The sequence below is a fragment of the Monodelphis domestica genome, chromosome 4, assembly GCF_027887165.1.
Source record: "Monodelphis domestica isolate mMonDom1 chromosome 4, mMonDom1.pri, whole genome shotgun sequence".
NCBI lineage: Eukaryota > Metazoa > Chordata > Mammalia > Didelphimorphia > Didelphidae > Monodelphis > Monodelphis domestica.
In genome coordinates, this window is record NC_077230.1 from 72,207,177 (window position 1) to 72,223,693 (window position 16,517).

Here is a 16,517-nt window from a genome sequence, read left to right on the forward strand (position 1 = left end):
TGAAGCCATTAGCTTCTATTTGCCCAATTCTAATTTTGAAAAACTGAATTTCCCAATTATCTTTTGATCCTCTTTTTCCATTTGTTCTAGTCTACTTCTCATGGAACTCTTTTCTTCATTGGATGTTTTTGGCTCTTTTTTCCAATAGGTCAGTTCTCTTTTTTATGTGCCTTTTTTCTTCATCTGATTTTTATGCCTCTCTGAACAATTTTGCTTTCTAAGCTGTTATTTTCTTTTATATTACTTTTATTTCTTCTTTCCATTTTTCTTCAACCTGTCTAATTTGATTTCTTTAATTCTTCTTTGAGCTTTTCAAACACTTGAGACCAATTTCCATTTTTTAAAATATTTTGCATATGATTCCTTAGATCTCATCATTCCCTACTGACTCTCTTTTACTCTATGTCCCCATAGGAATTTTCCATGGTTTTTCTTTTACTGTTTGCTCATTTTTCCAGTTTTGTTTTGTTATTTTGCTTATGGATCAGGAATTCTGAAAGTTGTTGGTTCTGTCTCATCTGTTGCTCCCTGCAGGGCTCTGTTATGTGAGCTATTTTGCTCTGGGGCTAGTTCTTCATAACAGGGAAAACTTGAAAGTGTCAAGCACTATGAGCTTCTAGGCCTCAATGTGGGGTGATACCAGAGCCTGGAACTTCAAGGAGTGAGTCTTGTGTATGTGGTACTCTGTTGTTGCTGCCTTGAGGGTCCCAGGATCCCAAAATTGTCCCATCCATGGAACCTGGAGTAGTAGGTGGGAGGGATGGTCAGTAATCATTCCTCTGTGTGGCGTTTTGCTTCTGGTTTCACCTTATCCTGGTAAAATCAATTCGTTCTGACTTTCAAGTTGTTTTCACAACAGAGTCCCCTACCTTCTTCTTGCTGTTGGCTTTTTACTCTTGTAATTTAGGAATACTTTTAAAAAAGATTGGTTTGAACAGAGTCAAGATGGCAGTGTGGAGGCAGCAAAAGTTCAGACCTCTGAAAACTCTTCATTACTGATTTAAAAACAAAATGCTTCTAGGGGACTGAAAACCAAATCTAAGAACAGGGCAGAACTAAGGAACCTTACTGCTAGACTCAAATAAAAAGGTATGCCCCCCAAAAGCCTGAATTCTAGAACATGCAGGTTTAAGTGGAAGGAAGAAGGAAGATCCCAGGAGCTCTTCCCCACCTACAGTATTGAGCCTCCAGAGGTGGCTGGAATCTCTTGACTGGAATCTCTGGGCTGGCAAGGGCTCTAGTCCAGAGGGAGAACCTTGCAGACACAGTTGAGCCTGGCTCAGGACTTTGAACACAGGATGTAGAGAAGCAGCTAGAGGAGAAGCTCAGAGAAGGTAGCCCAATTGCAGACACTCCACATTGCCCCCCTCCCAAGGTTTTCACCTCATGACACACACTCTGCAAGATCAACTTTGTCCTGGCTTAATCTTATCAAGCCTTCAGAGGGCAGGTAAGCTCAAGCTCCAACACTCCTCCCCCACTGACTCCACTGAGAACCTGCTGACTAAACTCCAAGGGTGAAGGCTGTAATTACTACAGAATACCTTCAGAAGAAGATGGGAATCCCAGATCCTTTTCAGCTTCTGCTGACAGCTGGGGAAGATTTGACATCAGGGCCCAAACTGACCAATCAGTAGAGCATAGAAGAATCCCCTTCAGGACAGAATAGCCCAAATCCACAGACCCAGCACATAATGAGAGGAGGAAGACTACAGGCAACTACAGGGGGAAAAGAAGGGGCATATATGAGAAAACAACAGAAAAAGCAAAAAGAAATTACAATCAACAGCTTCTATCCAGGCAATGAATAAAGACCAAATGAAACAGAGGAGGATAAAGGAACACCAAGCAAAAACACAGAAACTCCAGCCAATTGTACACAGGTTTTGGAAGAACTCAAAAATATAATTCAAAACACAATAAAGAGAGGCTGAAGAAAACTGAGAAAAGAACTTAAAAAGCAAGATTGAATTATATTTTTGAGTTCAATACTATTTTCTTGTTTTAGTTCAAGTGCCTGTGTTTCCAGATAGTATCTTGAAAGCCAAAATTAACCACCTTGAACATGAGGCAAGGGAGATGAAAGATGACCTCCAAAGAAAATCAGACTAGAAGGAGAACGATGACCAAAAATCCAGGGATGAAATTCAGTCTTTAAAAAATAGAATACAACAAGTAGAAGCAAACAACTTCACAAGGCAGCAGGAAATTGTGAAACAAAATAAAAACAATGAAAAATTGAGGAAACTATGAAACAATTCACCCACAAAACATAAGATTTAGAAAACATGTCCAGGAGAGACAATGTAAGAATCATTGGTCTACTGGAAGATTGTGACAAAAGAAAAAGCCTGGACACCATCTTACAGGAAATTATCCAAGAAAACTGCCCCCAAATCCTAGAACAAGAGGTAAAAGTGGAGATTGAAAGAATCCACAGATCACCTCCTGTACTTAATCCCCAACTGACAACACCCAGGAATGCTGTAGCCAAATTCAAGGACTACCAGACAAAAGGGAAAAAAAATTACAAGCTGCAAAGAAGACGAAATCATTCAGATACCATGGAACTACAGTTAGGATAACACAGGATCTAGCTGCAGCTACACTGAAGGACAAAAAGACATGGAATATGATGTTCTGGAAATCAAGGGAACTAGGTCTACAACCTAGAATCAATTACCCAGCAAAACTGACTTTATTATTGCAGGGAAAAGTATGGTCATTTAATAAAATAGAAGACTTCTAAGCATTCATAAAGAAAAGACCAGACTAGAACAGAAAATCTGATGCCCAAACCCAGAACTCAAGAGAATCATCAGAAGGTAATTAAAAAAGGGGAAAAAACAAATAAACAAAAAAACTTTTTAAGGGACCCAATAAGTTAAAATGGTATTTATCCCTAATAGATAAAATTATATTGGTAACTCTTAAAAATTGTGATTATCACCTGGGTAGCTAGAAGAATTATACTTATAACATGAAATGCTGAGGCATAAATATGCATATAGACATATATATGAACATATATATATAAACATAAAAACATATATATCTATATTGAGAGAGAGGTAAAAAGAGGTTAATGCTAAGAGAAATGGGAAAAGAAACAAAATGGGTTTAAATTATATGTCATAAAGAAGCACATGGTGGTAGAGGGGGAGAACACCAATACACTGGAAGGGTAAAGAGGTGGTAGATGGAAAATACTCAATTCTTACATGCATTGAAATTAACTCAAAGAGGAAAGAACAATCAAATCCATTAGGGCAGAGAATTTATTTGAGCCCTATAAAGAAGTAGAAGGCTAACAAACAGATTGATGAGGAGAGAAGCAATACAATGAAGGGAGAGGGTAGGAGCAGTTTAAAAAGACTATAAAGAAAATAAGAGGGGAATAAGAAGGGAGGGGGTAGAAAAGGAAGTAAAATAAGGGAGAAAATTAGGGGGAGTAATTAATTAATTAAAAACAAAAGATTTGTAAAGAAGTAAACTGTGAAAGAAGAAAGGGCAGGACTAGGAGTAGAAGTCAAAATGTTGGGAAATACACAGCTGGTAATCATAACTCTGAATGTGAATGGAATGAACTTACCCATAAAACACAAGCAAATAGTAGAGTGGATTAGAAACCAAAAGCCTACCATATGTTGTCTATAAGAAACACACATTAGGATAGTAGACACACATAGGGTGAAAGCAAAAGGATGGAGCCAAATCTATTGGGTATCAACTAAGAAAAAGAAGGCAGGAGTGTCAATAATGATATCTGACAAAGCTAAAGTAAAAATAGATCTAGTCAAAAGTGATAGGGAAGGTAATTACATCCTAATAAAAGACAGTATAGACAATGAGGAAATATCAGTACTCAACGTGTATTCACCAAATCTCATAGTATTCAAATTTCTAAAGGAGAAACTAGTGTTGCTCAAGTATGAAAAAGATAAAAAACTATAGTAGTGGGAGACCTGAACCTTCCTCTATCAGAACTAGATAAATCAAACAAAAAAAAATAATAAATCAGAAAAAGTTAAGAGAAGTGAATGAAATCTTAGAAAAAAATTAGATTTAGTAGATATGTGAAGAAAAATAAATAGGGACAAAAAGGAATACACCTTCTTTTCAGCAGCACATGATACATTCACAATTATTGACCATGCACTATGGCAGGGGTCCCCAAACTTTTTAAACAGGGAGCCAGTTCACTGTCCCTCAGACCGTTGGAGGGCAGGACTATAAAAACCTAAACCTAACCCAAGTCAGAACCTGGACCTGAACCCTAACAGGGAAGCAGTAAACACAGTGAGGAATCCCCCTCCCCCAGATTGCCCATGATAATGTCTTCCATTGTTCAGCCACATAATCCTTTGCAAGAGCCTCGTTCATGTTCAGTTACTCTTCAGAACAAGGTGCCACACAAAGGATTGTCACTGGAAGTAGTACTGTAGATGAGCAATGCTGGGCTTTGAGGGGTCTCCACATACAGTGCTCCTCTCACTGATCACCAATGAAAAACTTTCGTAAGTGTGGTGGGGGCCGGATACATGGCCTCAGGGGACCTCATGTGGCCTGTGGGCCATGGTTTGTGGACCCCTGCACTAGGGCATAAAAACATTACGAAAAAGTACAAAAGAACAGAAATAGCAAATGCAAACTTTTCAGATCACAATGCAATGAAAATACTAACTACTAAGGGTATATGTAGAGACAAATCAAAAATTAATTGGAAATTAAATAATATGATTGTCCAAAATTGGTTATAGAACAAATCATGGAAACAGTAATTTCATTGAAGAAAATGATGATGGTGAAATACGCTTTCAAAACCTATTGGATGCCGCCAAAGTAGTACTCAAACTAGACAGTGAAATTAAAAAAAAAACTCATGAAAACTAAATTAAAGATCCTAAAAATCAAAGGAGAAATTAATAAAATTGAAACTATTGATTTAATAAATAAGACTAGAAGCTGGTACTTTGAAAAAAAAAACAAATAAAATAGACAAAGTACTGGCCAATCTGATTAAAAAAAGGAAAGAAGGAAACCAAAATAACAGTATTGAAGATGAAAAGGGAGAACTCACCTCTAATGAAGAGGAAATTGAGGAAATCATTAAAAACAATTATGCCCAATTATATGGCAATAAATATGACAATGTAGGTGATATGGATGAACATTTACAAAAATATAAATTGCCTAGATTAACAGAAGAAGAAATAGAATACCTACATAACCTCATATGACAAAAAGAAATTGAAGAAGTCATCAAAGAACTCCCTAAGAAAAAATCTCCACGACTAGATGGATTCACAAAAGAATTCTATCAGACATTCAAAGAACAACTAATCCCAATATTATACAAACTATTTGAAAGAATAAGCAAAGAAAGAGTTATACCAAATTCCCTTTATGACACAAATATGGTACTGATTCCAAGGCCAGGCAGGTCAAAAACAGAGAAAGGAAACTACAGACCAATCTCCTTAAAATACATAGATGCAAAAATCTTAAATAGAATACTAGTAAAAAGACTCCAGCAAGAGATAATGAGAGTTATTCATTATTATCAGGTGGAATTTATACCAGGAAAGCTAGGATTGTTCAATATTGGGAAAACCATCCATATAGTTGACCATAATTAACATAATTAACCAATGAACATGTTAACAAAAATCACATGATTATGTCAATAGATGCAGAAAAAGCCTATGACAAAATACAATGCACATTCCTATTGAAAACACTAGAAAGCATAGGAATAAATGGACATTTTCTAAAAATAATAAATAGTATATATCTAAAACAATCATCAAGCATCATATGCAATGTGGATAAATTATAAGCCTTCACAATTAGATCAGGAGTGAAACAAGGATGCCCATTATCATTTCTATTATTTAACACTGTACTAGAAACAATAGAAGTAGCAATTATAGAAGAAAAAGAAATTGAAGCTATTAAAACAGGCAATGAGGAATCAAACTCTCACTCTTAGCAGATGATATGATGGTCTACTTAAAGAATCCCAGAGAATCAACTAAAAAGCTAGTGGAAATAATCCACCACTTTAGCAAAGTTGCAGGATATAAAATAAACCCACATAAATCATTAACATTTCTATAAACTTCCAACTCATCCCAGCAGCAAGAGTTAGAAACAGAAATTCCCTTTAAAATCACCCTAGACATTATTAAATACCTAGGAATCTATCTGCTGAGACAAACACAGGAACTATATGGACACAACTACAAAACACTCTCCACATAATTAAACCTGGATCTAAATACTTGGAAAAGCATTAATTTACTTATTGGGTGCCATACCCATCAAACTACCAAAACAGTTTTTTACAGAATTAGAAAAAAACCCTAACAAAGTTAATCTGGAAAAACAAAAGATCAAAGAAATCCAGGGAAATAATGAAAAAAAATGTGAAGGAAGGAGACCTAGCAGTAGCATATCTTAAACTGTACTATAAAGCAGTGATCATCAAAACCATATGGTACTGGCTAAGAGACAGAAGGAAGAGTCAGTGGAATAGACTTGGGCTAAGTGACCTGAGTAAGACAGTATGATAACCCCCCAAATCATATATTTTGGGACAAAAATCCACTATTTGATAAAAACTTCTGGGAAAAATGGAAAATAGTATGGGAGATATTAGGTTTAGATAAACATCTCACACTCTATACCAAGATAAATTCAGAATGGGTGAATGACTTGAACATAAAGAAGGAACAATAAGTAAATTAGGTGAACACAGAATAGTAAATGTGTCAGATCTTTGGGAAAGGAAAGATTTTAAGCCTGAGCAAGAGTTAGAAAAAGTTAAAAAATGCAAAATAAATAATTTGATTACATTAAATTTAAAAGGTTTTGTACAAACAAAACCAATGCAATCAAAATTAGAAAGGAATCAACAAATTGGGAAATAATCTTTATAACAAAAACCTCTGAGAAAGGTTGTATCACTCAAATTTATAAGGAACTAAACCAATTATACAAAAAAATCAAGCTCTTCCCCAGTTGATTAATAGGCAAGGGAAATGAATAGGCAATTCTCAGATAAAGAAATCAAAACTATTAATAAGCACATAAAAAAGGTTCTAAATCTCTTATAATCAGAAAAAGGTAAATCAAAACAACTCTGAGGTATCACCACACACATAGCAGATTGGCTAACATGACAGCAAAGGAAAGTAATGAATGGTGGAGGGGGTGTGGCAAATTGGGACATTAATGCATTGCTGGTGGAGTTGTGAACTTCTCCAACCATTCTGGAGGGCAATTTGGAACTATGACCAAAGGGCACTAAAAGACTGTTGGCCCTTTGATCCAGTCATAACACTGCTGGGTTTGTACCCCAAAGAGATAATAAGGAAAAAAGACATGTACAAGAATATTCATAGCTGCACTCTTTGTGGTGGCCAAAATTGGAAAATGAAGGGATGCCCTTTGATTGGGGAATGACTGAACAAATTGTGGTATATGATGGTGATGGAATACTATTGTGCTAAAAGGAATAATAAAGTGGAGGAATTCCATGGAGACTGGAACAACCTCCAGGAAATGATGCAGAGTGAAAGGAGCAGAACCAGGAGAACATTGTACACAGAGACTGATACACCATGGTTCAATTGAACGTAATGGACTCCTCCATTAGTGGCAATGCAGTGATCCTGAACAACTTGGATTGATCTATGAGAAAGAACACTATCCACATTCAGAGGAAAAACTGTGGGAGTAGAAACACAGAAGAAAAACAACTGCTTGATTATGTGGGTCAAAGAGCATATTATTGGTGATTTAGACTCTAAATGAACATCCTAGTGCAAACATCAACAACATGCAAATAGGTTCTGATCAAGGACATAAGTAAAATCCAGTGGAATTGGGTGTCTGCTATGGGAAGGGTGGGGAAAGGGAAGGAGGGAAAGAATATGATTCTTGTAACCAAGGAATAATGTTCTAAATTGACTAATTTAATAAAAATTTTTAAAAAATTAAAAAGATTGGTTTGGAAGGATTGTCAGAGAATTCTCAGCTTTTGCTGCTACTAAGTTGCCATCTTGGCTCTGCCCATTGGCCTAATTACCCCTTTCATTTTTTTGAGATCATCCTAGCATAATCAACTCATAGTCATGCTCTCGGTTCATGCAGATTGCTTGCAATTGCCTAATAATGAAAAAGTTCTTAGAAATTATATGTTATTTTCCCATATGAGAATGTAAACAGTTTAACTTTATTGAATCTCCTATGATTTATTTTAATGTTTCCCTTTTTTATGCTTCTATCAAGTTTTGTGTTTTAATAAAAAAATTTCTTTTGAGCTCTCCTCTTCTCATCAGGAATGCTTGAAAGTCTTCTATTTCACTAAATATCCACTTTTTTCTCTGGAAGGATTATACTTAATTTCTCTGGCTAAGTTATTTTTGTTGCAATCCTTTCCTCCTTTGCATTCTAGAATATCATATTCCAAGGCCCATGTTCCTTTAATGTGGAAGCTGTTAAATATCATGTGATTCTGAATGTGGATCTACAATATTTGAAGTATTTTCTTCTGTTTTTTTTTTCAGTGTTTCTCCTTGATCTGGGAGTTCTGAAATTTGGTTATGATATTCCTGGGAATTTTAATTTTTAGATCTCTTTCAGGAGGTGATGGGTGAATCCTTTCAATTTCTACTTTACTCTTTAGATCCATGATATCAGCACAATTTTCCTTTATACTCTTTTGAAATATAATGCCTAGGCTCCTTTTTAAAATCTTGACTTTCAGGTAGTCCAATAATTCTTAAATGAACTCTTCTTAATCTGTTTTCCAGATCAATTGTTTTTTACTGAGATATTTCACTTTTTTTCCTATTTTTTCATCCTCTTGACTTTATCGGTTTCTTGAAGTCTCACAGAGTCATCCAATTCTAAATTTTAAAAAATTATAAAATTATAAAAAATTATAAAAAATATATTTTTTTATTATTTTTAGTGGGTTTTTCTACCTCCTTTCCCATTTTGTCTATTCTACTTTTTAAGAAGTTTTTTCTTCAGTAAATTTTTGAATCTCTTTTATTTACTTTTAAATTTAATATCTTTTATTTAAAATTATTTTTACTAAATTTTTTTCTTCAGTATTCTTTGGTTCTTTTTCTAAGCTATTAATCTTCTTTTCATATTTTTCTTGCATCTTTCTCACTTCCTTTCCTAATTTTTCTTCTATCATTCTTATCTCTTCCTTCAATTTCTCCAGGAATTCTTCCTGATCTTGGATCCAATTGGTATTTTCATTTGAGGTTTTACTTATAGCTATTTTCACATTGTTGTCTTCTGAGTTTTAAGTTTTGGTAACCACCATAGTAGCTCTTTAGGGTCAAGTTTTTTAAAGTTGTTTTTTTTGAGCGGGTTTCTCATTTTTCCTGCCCTTTTTTTATTTTAACTTTATGTTAAAATTGGATTATACTCACCTGTTCATAGTAAGGCACTGTCCCTGGCTTCATGAATTTTGGTGCTGCTGTTTTCAGAACTAGTTCTATGGGTCTTCTAGTTTTCATTGTTTCTAAGATGGTGTTACTGGGGAGAAAAGTGATCACTGCCTTCTTGGTCTGTGTTCTGGTCTTTACCTAGCTTTATCCAGGTGATATTTTTCAATAAAGTTTTGCACTTCCACTTATTTTACCACATTTCCTTGATGAATGAAGTAGAGATATCCTTCTTTGCCTCCTCCCCACCTGAATAAAACTCCCCTACCACTAGCTATTGTTGCTCCCTTTGAAGTTCCTGCATCTCCTTCAGTGTAGAGCTTTTCTTTATGTTCTTGAACTAACATGTGGTCCTTTGTTTTGGCTGGAGCAGGCATAGGCTTCCTGAGATTGCAACACCAAGAAGTTTTAGCAAGCATTTTGGGTGCCAAACAAACTGAAATTTTTCTTCTCAAAATGCATTGAATATCATGTCCAATGAGTTCTGAAACCGTTGAAGAACAAGGTTTGATTGTATATGGGCAATAGAGTTGCCAATCAGTATCACATATCCAGTACCAACAAAAAATCCCCTATTTTCTCTTTCTGACCAGTTATCCTAGCCCATTACTGTCTCTAGGCTGAGAGTCCCTTAAGCTGCTGCTAATGCCAATGACACTGCTACTAGATATGCTCTGAGCTGGCACTCATTCCAGTGTCATAGACCCCTTCTGGAAAGCTCCTAAATTATCTTAGGCAGGAAAAAAATGTCTGATCTTGGTCTTTTGTTGGCTCTTTTGATTTAAAATTTTGTTTCAGGCAATATTTTTAAATTGTTTGGAGAGGAATTTGGGGAGTTTATCTGGGTTTATGCCTCTAATATACCATCTTGGCATATTTCTCTGATTTATACTTTAACTTTAAAAAAGCACAACAAAAATGTAAGAAGAGTTGCATATTATGCAACATAATTTAATATTTTATAAAAGCTTACTATGGACCTGGGATTGTGTTAGATTCTTGGGAATATAAAGACAACAATGAAGAGATTCCTGCTTCAAAAGATCTTACAATCTATCATCATATCTACCCAACATGTAGAGACTAGTAGCACAGCTTAGTGTTCAGTTTTCCATAAATGTAAAACAAAAAGGGATTTCTTCTGACATGTAAATAACAATCCCTTACTATTTGATTTATGTGGAGCAACTTTAGCCGGTAGAGGGCAATTATTGGCCAGCGTGCAGCTGACCATTTCCTTATTGGTCTTTCCAATTTGCCCAGACTTTATTACCCACTTGAATTTTAGGTTATGACTTTTTTATATAGTTGTTATCTCAGGGTGAGCATCCTGCTCAATGAGGCTTTCCACTCTAATCTTAGAGATGGCATCGGAGATGACCACTGCTATTTCAGAGAAGAGGTTGGAACCGGGAGGATCTACACATGAAGCTTCTCACAAAACTCAGGAACATTATTGCTAGGGGAAAAATAGCCATTAAACTTTTAACAAGCAAGCTAAGAGATTACAAGGGGTTGCAATGTACTTCAAAAAGCTATTAACTGTTAACAAGCAAGCAAAGAGGTTACAACACTACACTTAATACAAACATTTCTTCTCTTAGTGTTTGCTCCAAATAAGGGTTGTGCTGGCAGTGACAGTATGTCATAAGGAATAGATGGACCCAATCTCATCTAGCTCCATGGTTCAGTACTTGGCCTTGTTTCTACAAATAGAAATCCATTTATCTGTAGCATCTTGTATAGTGGGGCAGATTTCAGCTGGTGAAAAAGATCGCTCACATAACCCAAGAAATCATTGAAGCATTTGAGTTGTATTTAAATCAGGTGGCAACTGATTTCACCAACATTTCTATAAATATATTAAAGTGGTCAAAATTCTAGGAAAAGTACTGATGGACCTTATATAGGGGGACAAACAAACAAATAGAACTCATGAGGATTAGGCTTTCAATTCAGACCTCTGATTCCATGTGGAGAAACGTTGGGAAGCAAGCATAGGGTTCTTTGACAAAACCCTGAAAGTTCAAAAAAATCAGAGGACATGTCAATGGTCATTATTAGCACAATCTAGCCCTTTGAGAGAAACCTTAAAAATCTACATACAGAAAGTATGAGAATGCTAACAGAAAAGCTTTGAGACAAATTTTACAAGCCTTCCCTATGCCTATTAACTATAACTATCCTCCCTTTTTTTTTACTTCTAAACGACCTTCTTTAATGATCTCATCAGATCCCAAGCTTTCAGTTATCATCTCTATGCAGATGATTCCCAGAATGAGATATCCAATCTTCATCTCTCTTGCTCCAACTTCAAATCCACATTTTGAACTGCCTGTTGGATTATATTGCAGTGGATATTGTGCAGACATCTCAAACTCAATATATCTAAAACAGAATTCATTATATTCCCTTTCCTAAACCTACCCCCTTCCAAATTTTTCTATTTCTGGTAGGGATTCCATCTTTCCAGTCACTCAGGCTTGAAATCTTATTGTTATCCTCAATTCCTCACTTCCACTCTCCTCAGTATTCAACCTATTGTTAAATCTTGCTATTTTTACTATTATGACATCTTTTGCATGCATCCCTTCCTCTTCATCCATACAAATCTATCCGTGTATAGACTTTTTTCATCTCCTGCTTGAATTATTTCAATAGCTTCACTTTACTCTATCAATCTATTCTCTACTCAGATGCCAAAGTGGGTTTCTGGCTATATCATCTCCTCTATCTAAATGAACTCCAATGGTTCACTGTTACCTCCAGGATCAAATATAAAAGTATTTTTTGTATTTAAAGGTCTTTATAACTTGGCTTCTTTTTATCTTTCCAATCTTCTTTTATTTTACTGGTCTCATATAATCCAGCTAAACCAGCCTGTTTCTGTCCCTTGAATATAGCAACTCTACCCCAGCTCAATGTTCTTTTACTAACTGTATCCAATGTCTATAATGCCCCTCCTTCTTGATCTCTTCATCTTCTCTGATGTTCTCAGTTTCTCCAGTTTCCCTAGCTTCCTTCAAAATTCAGTTCAAATCCTACCTGATGGAGGAGGCTTTCTTTATCCTTCTCTCTAGCCCATCTCTCCCTTTTAAGATGATCTTCTATTTATGTTTTATATATCTGGTTTGTACATGATTATTTGTATGTATCCTCCTACTTCAGAATGTGATTTTCTTGAAAGCAAGAATGTATTCATTATGCTTTTCTTTGTAACTCCAACATTTAGCACAATGCCTGGCACATAGTAAATGCTCAAGAAATCCTTGTAGACTGGATTACTGATTAAGTTGACCTGCTGGTCAAGTAAAAGTAGAACAAAAGTATAATAATAATTAATAATAATAATAAGGCAAGGAGGAACCATACTTATAGACACTTATTAAGTCATGGCCTTGGAGTATCCAGAAGTTCCTGATTGCTGCCCCTCTTCCCAGTGAAAAAAATGGGGAGGAGAGAGGTTTTACAAAAAGGAATGTGGCAATGTAATAGAGAGAATGTGACAAAGAAGTGTGAATGACCACAAATTTTGCCTTATTTTGCCCCCTGGGAAAGAGAGTACCTTAGGATGTTCCCAATACAATCTTGGCTGAAGGAAATAGTTGCATCAATAATAATTGATTTTCATAATCTTTCTGATATAGCTGTTATGCCTTAGATTGAATATGTGTATTGGTGGTGATAAGAAAGAATCCATTGTCAAAGTGAGTAGAAAGGAACAAATATGATAAATATATAAGACTGGATGAACTAATCTCATGTAAAAAAAAAAAGCAAAACCAAGACAATAATAGTCACGTAAGGGCTATGTATATTTCCATCACTTGCCTGTGTAAGTTATGTGTGTGTCTGTGGGCCTATCTAGAAGTGGATCAAAGAAGGAGTTGATTATATCTCTGGAGTCCCTTCTACCCACCCTTTAATAAGGGAAACTTTGATTTTTGGCTGGAGAAAAAGGAATGAGGCTGGTCATACAGCTCTCCTCAGAGGGCCAAAATTATGTGTCTGACCTTTACACCTATTCTTTTTGTTGTTAGTTTAGGGAAAATAAGTTGAAAGCTCAAGTCCTGCTCCTGATCAGAACCTTAATAGAGAAGGACTCTCCCAAGCTATATAAATAGACAAAGCTTGATTTCTTTCCCACATGCTAGCTCCACAAAGATCACACAAAGTGAATAGGAAATAAATCCAATTTTCTGAACAAATGGAAAACAGAAAAGTTATATAATGGATATTATACCAGATAACACATGGAGTGATGGAGCTCTAATTTGGAAGTGAGATATTTCAGTTCAAGCAAGCAAGAGATATTTACTAGTCTCACTCCAAGGGCAATTTCCTAGAGTACCTAGGTTTAAAATAGGGATAGGGTAAAGTGCTGATTCTTCTAGGTTTCGCTTCCTCCAAGATTTTTTTCTTTCCTCCAAGGAGAGTTCCTTGAAAAGAATCTGCAATTCCTCTGTTGTCTCTCAAAACCAGAAGTCAGAAAAGCAAGGATTTCTCCTCTGCACTCTTCTCCCATGCTTCACCAACTCACATATGTCCTTACACCCTGTAACCAATCTCTACCAATGAGGAAAGTGTTATGCAAAGGGAACTAAGTCCCTGGTTAAATACATAATGGCCACAATAATGTAAATTAAAATAGTTTTAATATTGTGAAGAGTGTTTTGTAGTTGTGTTTATATAGTTCCTGTGTTAGTCTAGGTGGATAGATTCCTAAGTATTTTATATTGTCTAGGGTGATTTTAAATGGAATTTCTCTTTCTAATTCCTGCTGCTGAGATGTGTTGGAGATATATAGAAATGCTGATGACTTATGTGGGTTTATTTTATATCTGCAAATTTGCTAAAGTTATTTATTATTTTGACTAGCTTTTTAGTTGATTCTCTAGGATTCTTTAAGTAAGCCATCATATCATCTGCAAAGAATGATAACTTGGTCTCCTCATTACCTATTTTAAAGCCTTCAATTTCTTTTTCCTCTCTAATTATTACTGCTAGTGTTTCTAGTAAAATGTTACATAATAGAGGTGATAATGGGCATCCTTGTTTCACTCCTGATTTTATTGGGAAAGTTTCAAGTTTATCCACATTTCAGATAATGTTCGCTGATGGTTTTATGTATATACTGTTTATTATTTTTAGGAAAGACCCTTCCATTCTTATGCTTCCTAATAATTTCAATAGGAATGGGTGTTGCATTTTGTCAAAGACTTTTTCTGCATCTATTGAAATAATCATGTGATTTTTGTTGGTTTGCTTGTTAATATGGTCAATTATGTGGATGGTTTTCCTAATATTGAACCATCCTTGCATTCCTGGTATAAATCCCAATAGATCATATGAATAACTCTTGTGATCACTTGCTGGAGTGTTTTTTCTAGTATTTCATTTAAAATTTTTTTTGCATCTATGTTCATTAAGGAGTTTGGTCTATAGTTTTCTTTCTCTGTCTTTGACCTGCTGCCTTTGGAATCAGTACCATATTTGTATTGTAAAATGAATTTGGTAGAACTCTTTCTTTGCTTATTCTGTCAAATAGTTGGTATAATATTGGGATTAGTTCTTCTTTGAATGTTTGATAGAATTCATCTTTGAATCCATCTGGTCCTGGGGTTTTTTTCTTAGGGAGTTCTTTGATGGCTTGTTCAATTTCTTTTTCTGATATGGGTTATGTAGGTATTCCATTTCTTCTGTTAATATAGGCAATTTTTATTTTTTGTAAATATTCAACCATATCACCTAGATTGCCATATTTATTGCCATATAATTGGACATAATAATTTTTAATGATTGCCTTAATTTCCTCTTCATTAGATTTGTGGTCTCCCTTTTCACCTTTGATACTGTTTATTTTATTTTCTTCTTTCCTTTTTTTAAATTAGATTGACCACTACTTTGTGTATTTTATTTGTTTTTTGAAAGTACCAGCTTCTAGTCTTATTTATTAAATCAATAGTTCATTCTTTGACTTTAAATTTTGTGAATTTATCCTTGGATATTTAAGGATCTCTAATTTAGTTTTCATCTGAGTTTTTTTTTTAATTTGTTCACTTTCTAGTTTTTTTTTTTTAATATGCATGCCCAATTCATTGACCTCTGCCCTCCATGCATGCATTTATCTATATACATATTTATGTCTTGGCATTTAATCCTATACATATTGTTACTGTTCCCTCTAAGTATAGTTCTTCTAGCTACCCAGGTGATAATCACAATTTTTAAGAGTTACCAATATCCTCTTTTCTTGTAGGAATATATATAATTTTAACTTATTGGGTTCCTTAAAATAAATGGGGTTTTTTTGTTTGATTTTTTGTTTGTTTTGCTTTTTCTCCCATTCTAATTATCTTTTAGTTATTCTCTTGGGTTCTGTGTTTGGGCATCAAATTTTCTGTTCAGGTCTGGTCATTTCTTTATGAATGCTTAGAAGTCTTCTATTTTATTAAATGACCATACTTTTCCCTGCAATAATATAGTCAGTTTTGCTGGGTAGTTGATTCTTGGTTGTAGACTTAGTTCTCTTGCTTTCCAGAATATTATATTTCATGCCTTTCAGTCCTTCAGTGTAGATGCAGCCAGATCCTGTGTTATCCTAACTGTAGTTCCATGGTATCTGAATAACTTCTTCTTGGCAGCTTGTAATATTTTTCCTTGGTCTCATATTTCTTCAATTTGGCTGTAACATTCCTGGGTGTTGTCAGTTGGGTATTAAGTACAGAAGGTGATCTGTGGATTATTTCAATCTCCACTTTTCCCTCTTGCTCTAGAATTTTGGGGCAGGTTTTTTTTTTGGATAATTTCCTGTAGAATGATGTCCAGGTTTTTTTCTTTTGTCATGGTCTTTCAGTAGATAAATGATTCTTAAGTTGTTCTCTCCTCAACCTATTTTCTAAATCTTCTGATTTGTGAATGAGGTGTTTCATATTTTCCTCAATTTTTCATTCTTTTGATTATTTTGTTTTATAGTTTCATGCTGCCTTGTGAAGACACTTGCTTCTAGTTGATGTATTCTAGTTTTTAAAGATTGAATTTCATCCC